Source organism: Nesoenas mayeri, assembly GCF_963082525.1.
Source record: "Nesoenas mayeri genome assembly, chromosome: 14".
NCBI lineage: Eukaryota > Metazoa > Chordata > Aves > Columbiformes > Columbidae > Nesoenas > Nesoenas mayeri.
Genome location: NC_137556.1, coordinates 10,240,455 through 10,262,403, shown reverse-complemented (window position 1 = coordinate 10,262,403; position 21,949 = coordinate 10,240,455).

The following is a 21,949-nucleotide window of genomic DNA, read 5'->3' as shown; positions in this document are numbered from 1 at the left end:
CGCTACAGCAATCGGAAAGAAAGTCAAACCATTCTGTGTTAGTAGCTGGTGGTGCAAAACTATTTACCTTAGATAAGAACTGTTAGAAAACTGTAACTAGTGCACAAAGGCCCAGAAACATTAGTGCTAAGTAATACTAAACTGCAATCTTGCTAAGTCTGTTTGCTTTCCTTGAGTCAGTGAATTTGTGTTTAAAAATTCTTCAGTCTTGTCTAATTAATAAGAGAAACCCCAAAGGATCCAATTTGCCTTTTGGATATTGTGCGATTGCAGTAACACAAGGAAAGTGGTGTTCCATGGTATAGAGCAGCATCAGTGCAGAGATTTTTGTTCACAAATACAGTATGAAAAAGCTTCCTAAGAGAGTTAGTGTGAACTTGAAAGATTTCGGTTTTTAATTTTGCCTCCTGTTTCGCTATTTTTGTTCCTTTGACACGTGCGTGAGTCTGAGATTTGCCGTTCATTAGAGTCCACATTAATTTAATTATTCCCGAACAGCCAATTTAGCCTAGTTATAGATTGATGAAGCTCAGAAAATGTTTTTAATGTATCTGGGATGGAGGCAGTTTATGTCTGAGAAACGGAATTGGAGCAGAAGGAGTTTTAATTAGTGATCAGCACTGCTAACACAGAGTGCCCGGGAAGGGGCGCACAGTATATGGCCACATGCACACGTTTGAAGGCATCAGGTGGTGGTCTCTGTTGTAGGCAGGGTTTGGAGCCTGCAGCGAGTAAAGCCTGGGTGGAAAATGTTCTGCTGTCCCACAAAGTTAATTATTGTATTCCTGGTGTGTTGTGGAGTTGGAAGTTCCCTTGTTTGCCCATATCTCATGTGTTAACCCTATTATGGCTGTAGGATCTGGATGAGACCAGCCCTAGGGTGAGAATTCAGGTTTTTGATGATTACCTGTGGGTAGATGCTGGGAAAGAGAAACCAGTGTTTCTTGAGGTGGGAGAGCACACACCGTCCCCCAAGAGCTGCTGGGGAACAGGACTGGCAACTGCTGCGAGCCCTCCTGAAGTACACATTGAAAATAGAGTATAGATTAAAATCAGTTAAAACTTGAGAGAGAAACAGTTCGATTGCCAGGCAAAATGAGTCTGTTGATTATGGTGTAAGCACATAATGACTGCCAAGCCCGCCTCCCGCAGCACACAGTGGCTTCACTCTTTTCCCTGTTGGCTCCCTGGTGTCGCCAGCCTGGACTTGGGTTCCTCCTGCAGCTGGTGGCAAAACACCACCACTGCTTTGTTTGTACTGATGTTCAGGCTGGTGGGATTTCCTCCTTCCTTTGCTTTCCCGGCTCCCCACATAGAACGATTTTGGCTGTAAGAGACCCTCAAGATCATCGAGTCCAATCATAACTCTGGCACTAAACCGTGTCCCTTAGAACCTCATGTCCACATCTTCTGAACCTCTGCCGGGATGGTGACTCCACCACATCCCTGGGCAGGCTGTTCCAGGGCTTTATAACCTTTTCTGGGAAGAAATTTTTCCCAATATCCAATCTGAACCTCCCCTGGTGCAACTTGAGGCCATTTCTTCTTGTCGTCGCACTTGCAGTATGGACCGGCCCTGCCCCGCTGGGAGCGCCCTGGAGCAGCCCCGCCTTGCCGGAGCGCAGCTCGGGGATCCACCGGCGCGTCTGCACATCAACTCTTCCGCTGCGGATTTGAACTGCAGCGCAGGTACGCGCTGCCAGGCACCCCGAGCACCCTGCAGCCCGCGGGGCTCCCCGGGGTCGCGCCCTTCGCCGTTCGGTGCGGCCGAGGGCAGGAGACGCACCTTTCCCGGGCAGCCGCGCTGCCCCAGCCCGGCTCTACCCCGCTTCTTCCCGGCGAGCACCGCCCCGCCGCCCGGAGCCGAGCTCCGCAAGGCCTCCGCCCGCCCCGCCGCCCTGCCCGGGAGGAGCGGGCGGGGCCGCGCAGGCGCGCCCGGGCTGGAGGAACTGCGGGCCGGGCCGGGGCCGCCGCGCTGCCGCGGGGCCGGGGCTGCGCAGGGCGGGGTGGCCGCGGGGCTGGGATGCCCTTCGTGCCTCACCCGCGGGCCCGGGCCGGCAGCGCTGGGGCGTGCCAAACGGAGCGGAGCGGAGCGGAGGGGCGGCTGGGGAAGCCCCGAAGCCTCAGGAGGGCCCCGGGGAGGTGGTGTCGGGCGAGCTGCCATAACCGTGCTCGGTGGCAGCTCGGTGGCAGCTCGGTGCCTTCGGGTCTCGGGGAAGCCTGCGAAGGCTTTGCTTAGAGATGGGCTGGGGCCACCACGGGCCGGGCTTCATGGAATCATAGAACCATTGTGGTTGGAAGAGACCCTCAAGATCATCGAGTCCAACCATAACCTAGCTCTGGCACTGAACCATGTCCCTAAGAACCTCGTCTATACACCTTTTAAACCCCTCCACTGCTCCTGTTCGTTTGTCACCCAGGTGTCAGGAATTTGGTGTAATTCAGCCTCCCTTCAGGGGAGAAAGAATCCCCCAAATACGCATGCTATTGGTGGGTGTCTGAAGAGCTGCTGTTGCCAAAGCACCGGGTGAGGACTGTGGATAAAGGGCAGCACGAACACAGCTACTGCACTTGCCTTGTCATGCTGCGAAGAGCAGGAGTCCAGTGGAATTAATGGACAAAAAAGTTCAAGTATACTGATTCACAAGAGCACAGTGTGGTCATGATAAACTTTGTGGCGTGGTTAATTTCTTAATAGTGTGCTGGGTTGCTTGATTTTTAAATCAATTAATTAGGAAATATCATTCACAAAGCTTGCTGGGACAGTGGGATTAATTAAGGAAGTGCTGATGGTTACACAGATTTTGGTTTTATAGCTTCTCCCGGGGCTTTGATTCATCAATATTACACAGTTTATAATCACTTATTTTCCATGGGATTCCATATAGAGATCTAAAATCACTCTGAAGACATTTTAAAAGTATTCATCCCAGTCCTTTTGTGCTATATGTGCACGTCACTCACCTGATTTTACAGGAGAGATGGAGGCGTCCAGACCTGCAGCACTTTTGGGTAGGTCAAGAGAAAGGACCAGTGGCAGGTCTGAGTCATTTGTGGTGATTCCCTAGAGTTTCAAGTACGAGAACACCTTTGCCTTCAGGTTTATCCTGCTAACGTTATTCATGAGAAGCTTCAAACACGACTCTGCTGGTGCTGCTCTCTTCAGATCTTGGTTCCCTGAAGATGTCTCATCCAAATATGGTCCCGAGCCAAAACTGTGGGACTCAGATCTTCACAAATGTGATTAACTTCACTAGTGTGAGTCGTCCCATTGGGATTCTTCGCTGTAGCACAGATAAATGTGTGTAATTGCAGAATCGAGGCCTTAGGCTGTGAGAAGTGAAGAAATCACAGCTTGAGGTGGTATATCCATTGTTTCTTTGTGGGAGGTTTTGTATTAATAGTCAATTAATTAAATGTGTCAAACAAATAAAGCTTTAAATATTTCGAGATTAGGAGATCCCTAATAAAAAATTTACTTGAAAAAAAAGGAAGATTCCCTGATCACTACAGCGACATTCAGTTATTCAAAGTAAAATAGGTAGGGTAATATAGACAGATAGCGAAGTACTTTGCGTGTCAGAATTCCGTGAGAATAGCTGTTGATGTACGTCACAGTGCTGAGGAGAGGAAGAGCCTCGTCATCTGCCCAGACTCCCCTGCCTTGTACTTTATTTGAGCACTTCACTGTTTGCAGAAACTGTCCCAGGCAAATGCTATGACTTATTTGTTTAGAGATGGGTTTTTGGAAAATGAAAGATGTAATGAACAGCCAATCTGCTGTTGCATGTGAGTTGGGGAGGCGCCGTTCTCCACCTCTGCTCCTTTTGATGGATGAAAGACCGAGGGGCTGGTTGGGCTGCGAGTGGGAAACCAGTGACCAGAGGCTCCGGATGGGTTTGTTTGTGAGCAGCTCCAGCACACTGGTTAATGTTATTTAAGTCACTGGATAAAAGAATTATCTGGCCTTCCCTCCCTGCTTTCATTGATTTTTCTAACAAAGAAGTTCAACAGAGTACAAAATGCATCTGTCCGCTGCAGCACTGGGGTGTTCTTACAGATCCGTTGTGGGGCACCTGTTGTCATTAGAAGGTGTAAACTCAGACCTTGCACTAGTCGCTGATATAAACCCTTGCTTGGATCCAGCCCTTGGGCCATACAAACACCATATAGCCAGTGGTGAGCGATTTAGGAGGCATTGTTTTTATTTCATTAAAGGTTTTGGGGTGGCACCAGTCCAAAACTAGGAGAACAAAGAAGAATTGTGCGTTGTTGTACATGCGTGGACAGTTTTGTTGAACATGAAATCTGGAAATCTTTTCTTATTGAAAGAATGGTGTAAGAGGTAGCAGAAAAAGGAGCTAAATCTAAAAAAAAAAAGGATCTAAGAATGCATTGAAACCCCCTGTGCTGTTCTGCTTTTGCTGTGCATTCCACAGATAGAAGGTGTCATTTTGGAAAATAATATACCTTGGATCATGTGTGTGTGCATAGGAGATGGGAGAGGGCTTTTTGAACTGGTTATTATAGAAACATTAAATAATTAGGTAGTAATGTTGAAAATAAATGGGGTTTAGAGTTTGGGGCTTTTTTGTGCTTAGCATTGTTATTGCACCTTGAGTTTGTCTCATACCGCAGCTGCCATGAGCAGAGAACAAAAAATACGCAGAACTTTTTAGACTCTGATAATGACTGTAATTAGCATCACAGGCTGTGGAAATTGCAATATTCCCTAAAGGTTTCTTGTCATTCTCCCATGTTTCTGCACTGAAAATAAAGATTTTTAAGACAGAGTATCTTCTGTATTTGGTACTGTCCCACTAATGGTAATGTTCCAGCCCCCGTGACTGGGTGAATCCATTCTTAATGCTTGTGTCAGAGTCGCATTTCTGAGCTGGTCTGTGTGAAAGCTGTATCCTGCCAAAAAGTAACCGTGCTACTCTTAAACAGTGTCTGTTGTTCACCATCCAAAATGAAGCCTTTTTCTTTATGATGTGGTCAAAGCACGCAGCGTGGGATTTTCTGAGCTAGTGAAAACGTTAGTAAGAGAAAGTGCGTTTTGAAAATCCCGGTATGTGAATGTTTTAATGAGGAAATCAGCGATGCCATAAAATATATTTATTTTTGCCCTTAAAAATGTGCCAGGGCCGGGTCACACTATGGTATAAAGGCCTTACTATGGTACGATGGTGTCGACTGATTTATTAGAGACCTTGGTGCAGAGACTGTTCACATGGAAGGCGAGGTGACTCCTCCTGCCCGAGCCTCCACCTGTAGTGTGGGGTCATCAGTCCTCAACCCGCAGAACTGAAAAGATCTTGTGTTCCTTTCCTTGTTTTTCATTTCAGGTCATTAACTGCCGTGTCTGATTAATTTTGAAGCTGAATAATTTTTGACAGCTGCCAATTTGGTACACATACCACTGGCTGGGCTGGGGAGCCACAGAGCTGGGAAGGGACAGCAGCCCGGGCAGCGGCTCCACCTGCACGGCAGCACCTCCGCACCCCACGGGGACCAAATTCCTATTTACCCGGGAATAGGTGGATCAAGGTGAGGTCATCCCAAGCATCTGAGACCCACATTTGTTTTTATCCTAAATAAACCCTTGCTTACAAATCAGTGGAGGTGTCCATGCTGTTTTCGAAGCTATGAGTTGAACTTTGAACTGCTTGGTTTCCATATCATATTATCAGTAACACTGTTGCTTATCATCACAACTCATTTATTATTTGTGTTTCTGTTCAAGTTTATTTGGGTGTGAAGGGAAGATTATGGATTCAGGGTTTCGCCCAGAATTCTGCCATGTAAGTACCATGTCCAGTAAATGTAAATATTGTTATTTTTATTACTTCATGTTATTGCTATTGTGATGGGAATGGAAGGATTTAGTTCTGAAATACGGTACTTCGCACAGACTGAGAGGCAACTGACCTAAACTGGGAAGAAGGCAGAAATGCCATCTCTTTTGAATTAATTATGAACCACACAGCTCTTGCTATTATCTGTTTACACATTGTTGGCCTTGTGATGTGCTGGTGAGAGATTTCCTTTCACTGTCTGGTCCAAACATACGTTAAGTCCAATTTCATTAAAAAGACGGCTTGCTCTCCTTGTTGAAAGGGTCATTGTGTCAGTTATTACAGTGTTTTCTTTGTGCTCGCTTTCCCTAAATTCCAGTAACTATTTTGTAGAAAAGTTTGCAAGTGAACTTTTGATGCCCGTCAAAGCTGCTTCATTGACTTTATTGGCTCCAGAGCCTGAAGCTCTTTATCTGCAGAGATCTTTAAAAAGGACATTAAAAAGTTTCAGCCAAAGCTTATAGAATTCGGTACTTATGGTTAAGTATTATAGACCCAATGCTGTTCCCATGGAGACCTAAAAGAATTTTTCCATTGAATTGGTAGCAAAACATACCCTCTAATAAGTGGAAAAACGAGCAGACTGGAGAACTCAGTTTGTTGTTCCCAGTTTTGTTTGCATGCTTGCTCTTCTGTATACAGAAATAAAGGAGAAATTCTATATATTTGTGTTGCGATCCATCTTTTTCGAGGTTGCTGTTTTTGCAGATAAGGCAGGGAGTGTGGTTACAGTGCAATAACCCACGAGGCAAAGGTGGAGCTCTCCTGGTTTCACTCATTGCTGGTGTTTTTTCCTGGAAACTGGGATGCGAGGGGGTATTTCAGTCCCCCCACGTCTCCTGCCGGGGAGAGCTCTGGGTGGCTCGTCATTGTGATCCAGTGGCTCCTCAGGGCACTCTCTAATGTCAATTTGTTAGAACACTCTAAATCATAGCAGTGAAAGTCCAACAGTTCACTAGTATCCTCACACTTAGAAAGAGTTGTTCCATTCTGGAAGTTTGGGTTGTTGCTCAAGGGGTGGTGGAAGCCCCTGGTGGCCCTGGCTCCAGCCACGGCTTTGAGCGGGGCCGGTTCCTGCAGCTCTTGTGTGTGAAAATTCTTAGTAATTTACAGAAAAAAAAAAAAAAAGGCCTCAAATTGCATGGTGTGGTGCTGAAAATTGATTTTGGTTGAAGCTGTGTCATGAAATCCTTGGCTACTGAAGTCAACAGATTTATGATTCATTTAAATTGAGTGAGGATTTTGTCTGTAATGAAGTCCTTTCATTTTGGCTCACTGAGATTTCTCTTGTTCTTTGTTAGTGCCTTATGACACATTCACTCCATCCTTGCCTTAAACAAAGAGAAATTATACTATCATGGTCTTCCTTTAAATATTTTCTGTTTGAGTGCCTACTGAAAAGACTCCAGAGGCAAATTCTTGGTTTAGAAGTTGCTATTTATGTCTAGACACATCTGAATGTCATTATACTTTGAATGTATTGGATTGCTTGCCATTTTCTTTGTTAAGATGTATGAGTCTAGAGAGAGGGTGCGTTATTTTAAATTAACTTGAAATAAGCTCTAACCAACCCAGGGTTGTACTTGTTGCAACTGGCTCCCTTGATAAAACTACATAACAAACAACAGCAGAAGTAGAATTCTTATTTATTGGTGTTTTAAAGTAGCATGGAAACAAGTTCTCCATGTATTACATTGGATTCTGTTGGCATATTAGTATTTGCATTGTTATAGTGTCTCAGATGTCTGGTTGTGGCCAGGAGCCTACATGCCCTGGGCTCGACACAAACAAAACCAGTGCGTTGTCTTTATTCTAAGGGGCTTTCAGCCCAAGTGTAAGGCAGGTGATGACAGGGAACGTGGTCAGGCACAGAAGGAAAGAAAATACCGAAATGATAATTACTGCCAAGAAAGCTAACGGTCTCACTATTGCTTATGAACTATCTAACATTGTAATAAATAAATAAGTTGGGCAATTTGTACATTTAATTAAAAAATATAATTACAGAGTTATGCACACCTGAAGCAAGAAGCCAAATTGTGCTCATTGTCTGCATTTCAGCTCCAAACCCAGGTTACACAGTACGCTATTCGCAGACCAGGTGATCTCCACCTTGATTTTCCTGCAGTTCTGTATTTCTAAAAGGATTCTTCAAAGTATTCTGAAGTACTACAAGTTAAATTGCCGCTTGCTTTTCTTCTTTCCCAGAAACTATATTGGTTTACCAAGCAGGTAAGAGTTATGGAGGGTCAACCCGAAGAGCAGCCAAGCTCCCCCATGAGCTCTTGAGCTCTGCTGATGCACGTCCACCCAAAGAAGGATGGACCCGCAACTCTCACCCTACTGTTCTGTGGGTATTAATGTCACCACATTCCCCTATGCGTTAAATTAGCAAATACAGTATTTTCCAGTATTTTTATTTTATGAGAAACAGATCCTCTGGATCAGTCACGAGACTTCTTGTTTGTGACTTTGGCACGGGCAGGGCAGGACTACGCCAATGTGAGCTGGTGAAACACTGGGCAAGTTTGGCTACAAATCTAATTTGCCCTGGATCGCGAGGGTGGAACAGCACGGACGTTGAGTGTGGGGTGTACACCAGCTCAATGTGGCCTCGCTATGAACGCTCACCTTGAATGGAAACTTCGGGCTACATCTTCAGGGACATTTCATCCCTAAACCTGGCAAAATAGAGGTTAGATGTATGCAGGAGAAGGGCGACACTCTTTGGTTTTACGTCACTTTAAAGAATACAAAACATCGTTAAATCTCCATATATCAGTTTATCTAACTTAATTGTCTTACTGCTGGCTGAATGCTCGTTTACATTCTTTTTTAAAGGATGAAAAAAATACTTCAAATGAATGATCAAAAGAATGTTTTACTCTTTTCACTGCCAGAGTAAGGAGTCTATGAAACATTTATTCAGGAAATAAAAAATTAGGGCCTGACAGATATCTCGAGTGTCACTGAGTAAGCAGGTTATCTGGAGATTTTCTAGTGCAAACAATCCAGTGCTTTGATGAATACATGAGTAAGACCATTATACGAGTTTGCAACCCAGATTAGATTGATGTTGAAGTTACAGTCATTTCAGCCATTACAATATAGTCTGAAATTAGCAGTCTATTACAATGAGAAACATCTTTCTTCATTGGTGTGTTTCTTATGCAAAGAATAACAGAGTATTTTGGTTTACAGTGTAAATAACAATATTTTTGTTGAGCAGGGAGCTGGATGTAATGGAAAGAGGTTGATACCCTGTGGCTTGGGTGGTAGGAAATTTTGCAAGAGTATCAGTGAAATGTTGCAGCCCTGCACGGTCATAGCTTTATGTTTGGCATTGGTTTTGTGTATGACATTTCTCTGGGATTTTCACACTTCATTTTCGCTCAATGTTGTCATTAAAACGATGCAGACCCTCTGTTACCTTAAGTGGTTTGGAGCTCTGAGACCTTAAATTGTAATTACGTTGCTTCAAATGTCAGGTTCTTCCACAGCGTATCACTTGTGGTGATGGGAACCTAAGCAGCTTAGGTGGTAGAAACCTAAGTAGCTTAATAGCTTCGCGATGGCACATCAGGGATGGGGAATCTCCCTGCCCGGAGCATCTGACGGGGAGATGTGAGTCAGGGTGACAGCTCCAGCAAAGAGGCAGGCGGCGAAGTGAGGGAGCGCGAGATGCTCCCGGAGGTGAGCTAATGATTTGCTATTTATAGATGTAGGAAGAGGCTCTGAGACAGGAGCTGCGGGCAGGGCCGCTCCTCGCTTCTCTGTGAAAACGATTCCTCTTCAGAGCTGCCAGCGCAACACAATTCGTCGCTGGCAGAGCCTGAGAGTGCCCTGATTGTATGAACACGTGGACATGCCACAGAAGCAGCTTTTGCTGAGAGCCTGAAATGCAGCACATTTTAGCAATACAGACACTGCTGAGTTTTATCTTTCTGTTCCTTGGTGACTGCAGGTTTTTTTTACAGTGAAGGACTGAAATGATGCCCTATATCCTTTACAGCAAGAACAGTTTCCTCTCATTATTTTAGGGCATAATTCAGGAATGAATTTGGTCCAGTTTATTTACTGGAAGATTCTTTCTCTTGTCAACCATGTCTGAAAACTAGAGGTCTTATGTATGGTAACCTTCTCTTCATAAGATACATTAATGATTACAGAATCTGGTTGCATCTATCTCATCACCATCAGCTTGAATTAGAAACAAAGAGGTTGTGTTTGTTTCAGTTATTTGGCAAAAGGGTATCACATTTTAGCCATCTCCTAAAACAAAAGGGGGACTCCAGAGCTCGGAATGCTGGTTAGAAATCTCACAATCATTCCTTGGAGACCTTTGTGCTATGAAGCCAGAGGCTGTTGCTGAAAGATGTATGATAAAGCTGCCCACTGCCTCTGGATGGAAACCATAATACAGGGCTCCACAGTGACATTAACAGTTGAAAATATCCCGTATGTACATCCCAGAAGCTGTGTGTGGTGGTTGGTGGTGGGACGATGCTGCTGGGAAGGTGGTGGCTCTTCCAGGGGCTCATTCCCTGCGGTTTGGCTGCAGCTGAGCCAAATTAGAGGACGGTGCCATTGCCTCTGCTTCCCACTGTTAGTGCCATTTCGGTTGGGGTTAACACTTTCCTGGACCGTTCCTGTCCTAGGCAAGGCTTAAGGGTTAGTTCAGGCCATTTTCAATAGGTGGTTTGGACGTGCTGCTCTGCTCTGAAGAGGGGAAGGCTTTAAAATAGAGTGATGGCCCAAGTGCCAGGGAAGGATCCAGCGTGTTCAGTTCAGCTGGAGAGATGTATCCTTTTTGCTTGGTAAAAAGAGAAAAATCCAATTAGAAGAATCTACAAACCAACAGACATTATAATCCTACAAGTAGGCTGTGAGTTTTGTCATAAACCATTTTCTCAATGAGATATTTTCTGCCTTATGATGCAAGAAAAAACCACATTTCTCTCCCTAAGTGACTGAATGTAGCTCTGCTACTGCTCTGGCTTAGACCCTTGTGTCCATCCAAGTCAAGGATCAATGTCACGCTTGTTTCATTGATGCTGAATTGAGTGCTCAGGGTTCAGCTCTGCTCTTAAATCCCGATGAGCTCAATGGGCGCGGAAGGAGCTCATCACCTCGGCAGATCAGGCAGATACTGAAGCCAGCGAAGCCTCGCTCAAGCCCACGTCACACATTTGAAAAGGTCAGTCACATATTTACAAAAGCCTGGCAGAATTGAATTGCACCCTGATTGAGATTACACTGGAAGCAAGACGTGTGATTGTGCTGGTGTTTACATTATTCCCCAAGAAGGTAAAATTCAGGCGTTTCTTTTTGCACGGCACAGAGCTGGCAGCCTGATTTGTATTCAACTGCTGCATATTGAGGCCGGTCATAGGTCTTGTAAATGGTAGATAGGAGGAATTGCTACAGCAGAGAAATATTTCTTCTGTTTTAGGATAGATTTTAACCATAGCCCTTCGACTCCTGATAACCGAAGCAAGAGTTATGCGTCTGGCATTCTCTGCCGTACAATCCTGGTTATTTATTCTGCGATGTGCAGGAAGGAAGGAGATGGGTGCAATCTCCATTCTTGTTACCAGGAATTGTGCACCTAATTCTCTGTGCATTGTACCGAAAATGAACTAGTGAGATGTGTTCTGCATCAGCAAAAAGGCTCTCTTATTCAGTTGGAATAAGAACATGCATGCTATAACTTGGGAGTAAAGAAAATTGCTGTAAATGATTTCTTTAAACAGAATCTGTTGGATTTTTCCTTAAATTTTTGCTGAGAGTGAAGATTCTGCAGGGTTTTTTTCCTCCTTTTTCCTACCGAATTGCTAACCTTTCAGTTGCATGCATTTCTGCTGCTTCTAGCACTTTTCATTCTGATGTCAGTATTTCATCTCGTCACCAGCTTATGGGTAAAACAGTCCTTGTAACAGGAATTTCACTTACTCTCCAGAATAAATTTTTCCATTTGTTCCCACTCTGTTCCCAGGGGAAAGGGCTTCCTCATGTCCCACCTTGATGGATCCATCCTCCCAGTTCCTCTGCTTTGGGCAAATGTCTTCTCCGTGGGTGTCAACATCAAGTGACAGCACCTTTCTGAGATGTATTTTCAAGGCTTAGCTAATACATTGCCTAAACTTATTAGGGCTTATTAGGGCTGAAATTTTCCTGGTTGGCTACTCAATTAATAAAAATGCATCGGCATATGCATGCATAATTAGGGTAATGTGTATAATTCTGTGACGTATTCTGTCTGAAAACTTTGCAGAACGCTTCACAGAAGTGCCGTGAAGTACCAAGCACAGCACAGAGACTCAAAACAAGCACCAGGAACGGAGCGGGTTCTTCATTCTCTTACTCAACAAGTCACTAAAATAACCAGGAAAGCACACTGAAATTGAGATCTCCTCACCCTCTGTTCTGTGTATTAGCCACTCCTAGATCCTAGGGTTTTTTCTGCAGCAAAAGGTATAATACAAAATCACAACTTGGAGTTTTTTACTGAAGAAGAATCATTTGTATGCTATGTGATAAAAGCCTTGACCTCCTGCTTATTATGGTACCTTGAGCTTTGAAAATCACTTTTATCTCTGAATCTAAAGGATTCAGAATCTGATAGACATTAATTAGTGAAAAAAATCACTGAAATTAGAGAAAGAGTGGCTACTTCTCTGCTGCATCCAAGTAAGAGCTGGACACCATTCTGTACAATCTTGTTTCCTACCAGTGCCACATCTCATCAGAAGTCAAGGTGAGGCGTATAAAGCGAAGGTGAAACCGTTGCAGTTTTGTGAAGACAGATGTTAGGGTGCAGCATGAACACATTCACACCAACAGCCATATTCCAGAGAGAGGACCAACATTTTGAGCACAAGACGAGGTGCTGGGGGATGGCAGAGGATTGCTCTGCAAGCGGAGATGGAGCTCCCCGTGCTGGCATCTTGCTCGTCACAGATCAGCTACAGCAGAAAGCTGCCTCACTACAACTGATCTCTAAATTTAAATCAATACAAGTAATATCAATTTTTCCTGGTTTGGTTGGGAACACATTTGACTAACCCATAATAAGCTACTTTATATGGAAATAGGCATGTGCGCAGTCCTTGCTCCAGTCAGATTGTATTGGTTTATGGATTTGTGTGAAGTTCTGCAGCAATACAACTTTTTCTGCAGCAAAGCCCTTGGAGAGTCATCAGCCTCCTGTGTCGTCAAGGTGTGGAAGTATAAAGTGAAGGTTTAGAACAATTCCACTGTGTCAAACTTCTGAATTCTGCCTGAATTCACTAAGCTGTTGTATTTTTTAATGCCTCACCCTATAAAGACTCAGATGTTTGTTTCAAACTTTATGTTCCCCGCTTCAGGCCTGAGCTTAAAGAGTTGTGAGAGGAGCAAACGAGTGTCATTTATTGTAATAATTTGCTGGAAGGAGGTGAAGATGCTGATCTGGGTGAAAAGCAGAGGAAATCTGGTCTCTGCAAGTGATTGCTGGTGCTGGAAAACCCCCGGCAGAAAGGAGTAAAGGCAAATGCGTGTTTAAGTGCTGTGAAGAGGAGACGCAGCTGGTGATGGGAGGAGTGGTTCAAACACGTTGTGGACAGGAGTCGTAAAGCATCCTGTGACCAGGGAGCCCAGAAGATGTATGACAAAATTAAAGTAGAATCTGAGTGATGACGTAGGTTCTGAAGGGCATGGAATTGCTTGGAGATATTTAACATATCACTTAAATCGGTGTGTATGCTCAGTCTGTGCGTGAGTGAATGCCTTGTGAGCCTTTTAGCCGTTCCTCCGAGAGCCCTGTGCACAGCACACTGGTTCAGGCATTATTCCTCAAGGGTTAAACTATAAAGTGAAGTACCCTCAAGTTTGGAGCTCAAGTGAGGATGGGTTTTGAGTATCCAACAGTCTTATAGCAGCTGGAATGCGGAGTATCTCATTCCTGAGCTGTAACACCAGAGCCCGTGCACAGAAATCATGGTTGGTGTCTGCAGAGTTCAGCAACTTGGTTTTATTTAGGTCGGAAACCCTCCAGTATGAGGGGTTTCAAGGGTACTAACCTGCAAAAACAGAAAAGTGGTCTTTAAATACTAAATAGAAAAGGCACTTAGAGTGTCACCACTGTGAGGATTTTCCACTTGCTGGGAGCAGCATCTCAGCAGTCACACAGTGTAGAGGTGCTCGAGGGAAGAACCGTGATGTGATGGGTGGTTCTTGTGTTTCTTCCTGTGCATGAGCATACACGAACAAAACACTGACCCCAGTTCAGACCTTCTAAATTCTGCCCAAATCCCTTTGCCTGCTGTTTTGCACTGGCCAGGCATTGCTGGTAATAGGCACAGGGACCAGAGCATATACAAGAGGTAACTGTGTGAAGCCAGGAGGAAAACGTCCCAAGAGCAGACGCCTCTTTTGCCTGTTTCCAACTGATGAACATCATGTAATGCTTTGCAAGTGTCAGCAGGGAGCTGTTGCAATGCACATCTCCCCGTGTGCTCAGCAAGAGCTTATCAGGAGATGCCCCATGAGTGAGGTATCAAACAACACGTACATCTTCTGTGGGACATCTTTGCGGGATGCAGGAACCAGGACACGGACCTCTCTCCATCCATCAGGAACCTTCCCACAGCCTCAGAACTTGCCCTGTCTAGCATGACAAAGGCAGGTGATCACAGCTCCACAATTTTCAGGCGGTTTTGTGATTGACTTCTTGCCTCCGCATGATGAAGGACAAGCTGCCTTCTTCTTCTCCCTGGGATTAGGGCTTTTTTTGTGCATATTATGAAGACACTTTATCAGTAGCATTTGGACTCCCATGAAACAACAAAGTGACCTTGAGTAAATGGGAAATCTCCTGCAGGCAAGAATTAAACACCAAATCAACCTTTTCTTCCACATGCAGGGGCCAGGGAAGCAAAGCGCAGCTGTGATGATGCTCAGTGTCGGGCCCGTGACACATCAATAAGAGACCAATACAGAGGTATCCATAAAAGCTGGATTTTGTGTTATATTCAGCAAAAGGGTGGTTTTCCTTTACCCTCTGGTGTCTACAGAGGGGATTTACACACGCTGGTTGTGTGACCAGCGCATACATGCGCATGGACCAGTTTTCTTTATTTTTGGCCACCTTATGGGGCTTTTTGTCTTCGGTCTGGTGACTCTGGCCTGTAAAGGAAGTATATTTAAGGAGGTACCTATATTGCTGCAGTCTTTTCATCATGTTTACTTTCACTTGTACAGGATATTTAACCACTACTGCTGGAATGATTCTACAGTTGCCACTCATTACTAATTATTAAACATACAACACAAATAGAGTACTATTTTCTTTGCAACCCTGGGGGTAAATTCTAGAGTATTAGATTTATTTTTTCAAAACCAGTGTAAAGCTAAACTTTCTGTGTTGCCCCTGGGTTTTTATACTGCAGACTTGATCAATCAAGCATGCAAAAATCTGGTGAAATAAACCCTAGAGACCAGGTTTGAAATGTGCCTTTCACCGTCCAGAATTCTCTTCTGCTCAAGGTGGTTGCCCAAACTCAGCACACAAAGCTTAATAATAATTAATTACTCTAAGCCAGATAATGAAAAAAGTGGTATGGACAGACTCCATGTAAGCATACCATTTAAAAGCATTAGATTTATTTTCTTGTGGTGCAAGCCATCGGTAATCAAATTTCCATTACCCGGTGAGCAGTGTGAACAGACAGGAAAAATACTGAGTCAACAGAATATGAATTAGAGATCTGCAAGTATCCTGCTTTAAATACAGCAAAGTAAGAGATATTTTCCCAAGAGGCTTATAGCATGCATGTTTGTTTTGTGTGGGTTTTTTTTCTTTGTTTGGTTTTTAGTTGTTTTTCTCCCCTTGAGAAACACCTTCTGCTTCTGGATGTGCCAGGAGATACACGAGAGGAAAAGGATCTGTTCCCAGCCCGTAGCAAGTACATGGCAGGGACAAAAGCAGTGAAGCAAACCTTTCTTGAGTGTCTTCTGAAGAGAGGAGGAAAAGTGGTTTGCTTTGTAAATTAGTCTAGTCAGCCTTGCTCTGGAATTGCTGTAGAAATCATGGAGAAACTTTAAAGCAGAATGGGAATGTCTACCAGACATCATTCTTCATGCTGGATTTATGGCACGATACCATTTTTTCTGGTTTGGAGATACTGCTCAAATTTGTGTGGTTGTTGGTGCTGGGTGACAGACACTATGAGAAAATCAAATGTATAAGAGACTTGTAAGTTCCTTGGGAAAACGGGAGCAGAAGCAGCCATGCAAGCTGCTGGAAAGGAGGTGGGTTTAGGTTTGGTCCCAAAGACTGAGGGATCAGGAGGGAGGATTACATCTTCTGACTGCATTACAATCTGCATGCCTTTTGCACCCGTGTAACTTTTCTGGGTTTTACCTTGAAACTGTGTGTCTTAGCTACATCACACATCAGTTGTGAGATTTAATTAATATTAATAAAGCCCATGATGTAAAATTAGCCATAGACAGGAGATCCTTTAAAAGGTGAAATCATAATAGTCATGATCAGTGTCTGTGTTGCTTGGAAACAGAGAGCTGTCCTGGTCTGCTCCTCAATATTTGCCTTTCATTACAGTTATTTCCTCCCCTACTTGTAGAAAAAGAGTTTTAAAAGAGAGAATCCATTGACAGTGATGACCACAAAGAAAAATCTTTTTCTGAGCTTTATCTTTTTCGCCCTTGGGTCTCGAGTCTGGCAGGTGAAGACCGCGAGGACATTTGTTAGCAAAGGTGCCTGGCAAGAGCCAGAAGCAGCAGCCAGCAGGTGCAGAGCACGGTGCTGGTTTGTTTGGGTTTGAAGTAACTTCCAGGAGATCCTCATTACTCATTTTTTCCAGTCTATCTTCAGAACTTTTGGAACTGGTTCCAAACCATCCCAACCCATCCATTTCCCAGCGTAGACTTTAGCCGTTAATTGCAAACATGAGCTTCAGCTGTTTCAATAGCTGGATATACACCACTGGCTTTTAGGTACAACCTTCAAATAAAGCTATGCCATATTCTCGAAAAACCTGCAGCAAAAGTACACAAGCTTAAAAATAACCACACGAGTGGTGTATTCAGCTAATCAGGAGTTCCGATTGTCTCGGCATTTCTGCGCACAAATCAGTTGCATTTAGTAGACTAAAGTAGGTAGTCACCACTGGAGCGTGATTACATATTTTAAAAGTGCTGCCTGTTTAGATTAAACTTGGTGCTGTTTATGGCTGATTTAGAGCAAAAGGGAAAAATCAGAGATGGGGTCCAGACACATAGGCTGATCCTGATTTTGAGAGTGAAAAAATCAGGACTTAAACCCAGACCTAGATCCAAGTTTTATACTGAAGCCCCTGTCTTCAGAGTGGACTGACTCAAAATCCTGCAAGGAAAGGCTCTGGGTTGTTCACCTGGAGGAAACTCATATTTGCTTAGAAATAAATGAATTAATTCTTTAAAACTCTTGAAGTCTTGTGTCCTTGGTACTGGGTTCAGTTTAAACAAATATAAACTGCTAAGCCACCGAGTGGTTTACTTATACACAGAAATATGCATCAGAAGATATTTAATCAGTTCCTATAGTTTGCAACCCAACATCTTTGCAGGTTAGCACGTGTATTCTGTTTCAGGCTTTTGATTAATTACATAGTACCAAAACCATACATATTTATAGCTTGCAGAATTAGATAAATTCTCCAGATGTGGCTTCCTTTTATTTAAGTCAAGATGAATGGAGATCAAAGCCTTTGATCTTTAGCCTGACTGAAACCTGCTGCTGACATAAGCCTCTAGAAAATGATGCAGCAAGAGGAACTAGCCGCTCTCAACCTTGGTATAGAAGCATCTCAAACAGAACCCATGAGAAGAAACTTTGTGCAGGATATATCTATACACACCATTGAAAGCAGAAGGCAGTTTTCAATGAACCTTTTACTCTTAAATAACATATTTAAATAGATTGATTTTATGTTCCAGCTGAGAAATAATTTAGGACTTTTCAGTGCATGCATATCCTCTGTGATGCACAGAACTGGCAGAAAATGTCATCATGAGCTAGTTTATAGCCTCAATTAAGGCTATTTCCATTGCTCCAGCTGTGTAAAGCAGACTTATAGGTGAGTTCCTGGTATAGTGAAATCCCTGATGCATCCCAGAATCAGCACTGCCAGCTCAAAGATATCTTCTTCATGACCCTTGGAAGGAATTACAAATAGCCAGGAAGAAGCAAATTCAGACTGAATTCTGGCAACACCAACACCTGATACAAGTCTTAGCCAGTGAGGCAGAGAGCCCCGCCTGGGAACTCTGATCTTGTGTTATACCACAGGCGATTCTAGCAGGCACAGCTATAGAGCTATGCAAAGTGCTGCCTGGCCACAGCTGCCTATCTCTGTGGCTTCATAAGCCTCATGGCATGGCCATAAACCCACACGGCTCTTTGGGTGGTATTGCCAAGGCCGTTCTGACTCCCATGGACAAGGCTGGTTCAGGAGCTGTTTTCTGTAAATGAAACTGGTACTGCAAAACAAACAAAACAAACCTAAAATGATAACAACAAAAAAACCTCCTAAAACTTTCAATTCAGACTTGCCAATGTCAGAAGTAAAACCAAAAATTAATTAAGGACATTACAATATAGCTGACCCACAGCAACCCTGAGAAAGGCTGAAAAACTTGGGAGAAAAGGCTTATTAATAATGAAGTGAAGTAACAAGGAGAATGGGCTGCTTGCCCATCAAATACAGTCAACTCTGAGTTTGCTGTGGAGTCAGGAAGGTCAGATGGTTGATGCCTTTTGTTGTGACAGAGGAATCTTCCAAAGACCAATGCAATGGTCAGAGGAGGTTCTTTGTGCTGGATTTACAGCATGATACTGTTTCCTCCATTTCTTCTGGTTTGGAAATACTGCTCAGCTTTGGGTGGCTGTTGGTGCCAGGTGATGGACAATGCTATGAGAGACTCTGGAGCCTTAAACATTCCTTGGGACATCTTCAACCAGATCAGGTTGCTCGGAGCTTCGTCCAACCTGACTTTGAATGTCTCCAGGGATGGGGCATCCACCAGCTCTCTGGGCAACCTCGGCCAGTGTTTCACCACCCTCATTGTAAAAAAATTCTTCCTCTTACCATCAGTAAATGTAAGGAAGGGTGTGAGGAATAGGATGTCTTCCCATTGCAGACTCATGAGGGAAGAGCAGTGTTAAGGTCTCATTTTTCCCATACAACTCAGCCTTGTAGGAATACTGACCCAAACACCTACAGTCAGGGAAGCCTCTCCAAAGGTTTCTGCTGCTCATCGCCTTTGCGTCACCAGGGTCTCATCAGCAGCCGGTGGGTGCTGAGTCGGCACATTTCCCTACCAGGACAACCTTGCACCCTCAGGATCACCACCTTCATGTTTAGCCATTCGTCTATCTGGGAGAAAGGAGTTAACAGAAAGAAATGAAGATACTGTGTCATGTATGTAATAGTATTTCATGCTCGTATGCAAATTTTCATCCCATTGTGGTCAGAAAGGAGAACATCACTGAGATGCTGCATCTTTGCTGTGCAGTTAGTAGACAAGTAGTTTCTGGTCAAAATATGAGCATTATTTTACAGTGAAGAAAGATTATTTGCTGCTATTCTAGATGGAATAAAAGCTGCAAAGCTGGATATCCATCTACCTCTCTGAGAAGTTTCTTGGTGCTGATAGTTTTATTCTGCTGGCGCATCAATGTTTCGCTTGCAATAAGCAACACCTACCCCTTCAAACCTTCCTTTATATTTGCCCTCAGGTTGTGCTACCACTTCATTGAATGCTGCCAGCTCAGGTAAGGGGACACAGCCATTGTTTCTCCTTATTTTTTGGAAGTCCGCAGCTATCTAATGGAGTCCACCACCTATCTAATGGACACCACTGGCAGTATGGAATGGAATATGAGTGGGACTGTGGAGAATGAACAAACATTTTGTTTTTAAAATGGGCTTGAGGCGATAGTGTGAGGGAAGCAAAGATGGACACAGTAGCAAAAATCAGAGGTAAGCAAAGAGAGATACAAGCAATACAGGGTTATAAGTCAAAATATGGACCTCTGGACTTGTGCAGTGGCTAATGGCCACTTGTATCAGATACAATGTGTGGTCTGAGACCTCTGACCTGCCTGGGCTGCTCAGCTGAACTAAAGCCAAGCACAAGATAGGTTTGTTGTCTTCTGTAGAGTTCAGGTATTACCCTCAGTCTGCTGCTCAGCCAACAACATGCCTCTCAGTGGGGCAAATCTTGCCCTTCAGCCCTTATGTGATGTCCATGAAGCTGCTGTCATGCAACACATAATGGCTCTTCGCGATTTTATCACCTTATGTATTCTTAGGGCATCACCCTCTGACTCCACCCATCTGTTTTCAGACCTCCTGGGCTGCAGCTCTGGAGCACACAACTGCCTCGCCATTATCTTTATGTGCAATGAAAAACGTTTACAGTCTCCAAAAGCCCGAAATCCATATGGTTCAACATCTGATTTGTTTCAAGCCACTTAAGTCACAAGTTGCACAACCCTCCCTTTCACATATGCTTAGGAGTTGGGGTGTGGATTTCTCCAGAAAAAGTCTTCTGCCTGCCTTTGAAGGAAGTGGCTTTGCCTTTGATGTAGCCATTAGCAAGGAGGTGGCCTCATCTCACGGTGTGTTTCCTTCCCAAATACCTTAACTGCTGGACGTTATTTACAGTTCATGTAGAAAACTAGAAGCAGAGTCTTATAATACATTGCTGATCATGACCAGGCTGGTTTTAGTAAATCTGAAGCATGGTATAGGTACTGACATATAGATTTTACTGCTAAGGAAAGCAAGTCTTTTCACTGCAACAGGCTCCAGTGTCAGGTGAGAGCACTAATAGGCATTAATCTCCCATTAATCACCCACAGCCTCTGCCCAGGAGCCCATTTAGGCTCAACCCAAGACCATCAGTCCTTTCCTGTGCCATATCAGGGAGTTGCTGGTCTCCAGCTCAGACACAGCTATGCCTGTGCTGGCTGTGGACCTTATCAATCAGACTCAGGTCCGTGCACTTTCTGCGTTTGCAAGAGTCCCAGCATTGTGATGGACCTGCCTGGGTGGTGTCTGACCTGGGTTACCCTCCCTGGATCTCATGCTGACTGTGTGGCTTGTTCTCAGACCTGCCTGATGATGTGGGCTCTTTTTTGAACCTGGCTGTGATCTGTGGCTCTGCTCACCTTGCTCAGGTACTGAGGGCTTTGCTGGCTGTGTTACTGGGCTGGGCTCTGGCCTCCTTGTCCCCGTAAAGACTTTTAAACCTCAAATCTGTTTATTTTAAATTGAATTTGTAAGATGACTCATGGCAGGGATTGAAGAATTCAGTAAAATGTAACTTTTCCCCAGAATTGGCAGTTTGTGCTGGAGAGGTGATGTTGTCCAGGGCTGCATTCTAACTGATATATGAAATATCTGCTTTTGGGGGATAGATAAATTAGGCTTATTAATGCAGTGTGAGGTGTGATGTGTGGCTTTTTAGGGTGTGGGAGGGTAATGGGGTGTTCAAAGTGAGATGTAGAGTGTTCAGATTAGCCCTCAGACTTCAGCTGATACAGGGCCACCATGTGGCCCCAGAGCTCTGGGCTCTTGAAGCATTATGAATTATCTAAAAGAAGAAAAGAATCGTAATTGTAGGTAATGCAAATGGTTAAAAACATAGGCACTGTGTGACCAGGTTATCAATGTGGAAGATGCTGTCCTATCCACTGACACCCAAATCAAGACTGAAACCCAGGGCTGTTGGTGTTTCTAGGAAGTGGGATGGAGTTAGTAATGTCAGCAAAGCAGTCTTTTATGGTCTAATATTTTCTTCAAGAGGGCTATAAATGTTGGGAATTAAAAGGCTTTATTCTGCTATGTAATTGTAGGGATGAATCCAAATAACAGAAGGTTTATCACAAATCAAAATTCGAATCTAAATTTCAACAGCCATGCACCATTTGCTTTTGTGTTTTCAACCGTTTCTTCTGCCTTTGACCCCCAAACAAGCAGCAAAGACCCCTGCAAGCGCCCGCGGACCTGCACCATTTTCTGGTGATTACACAGCTGTGCAGGGCT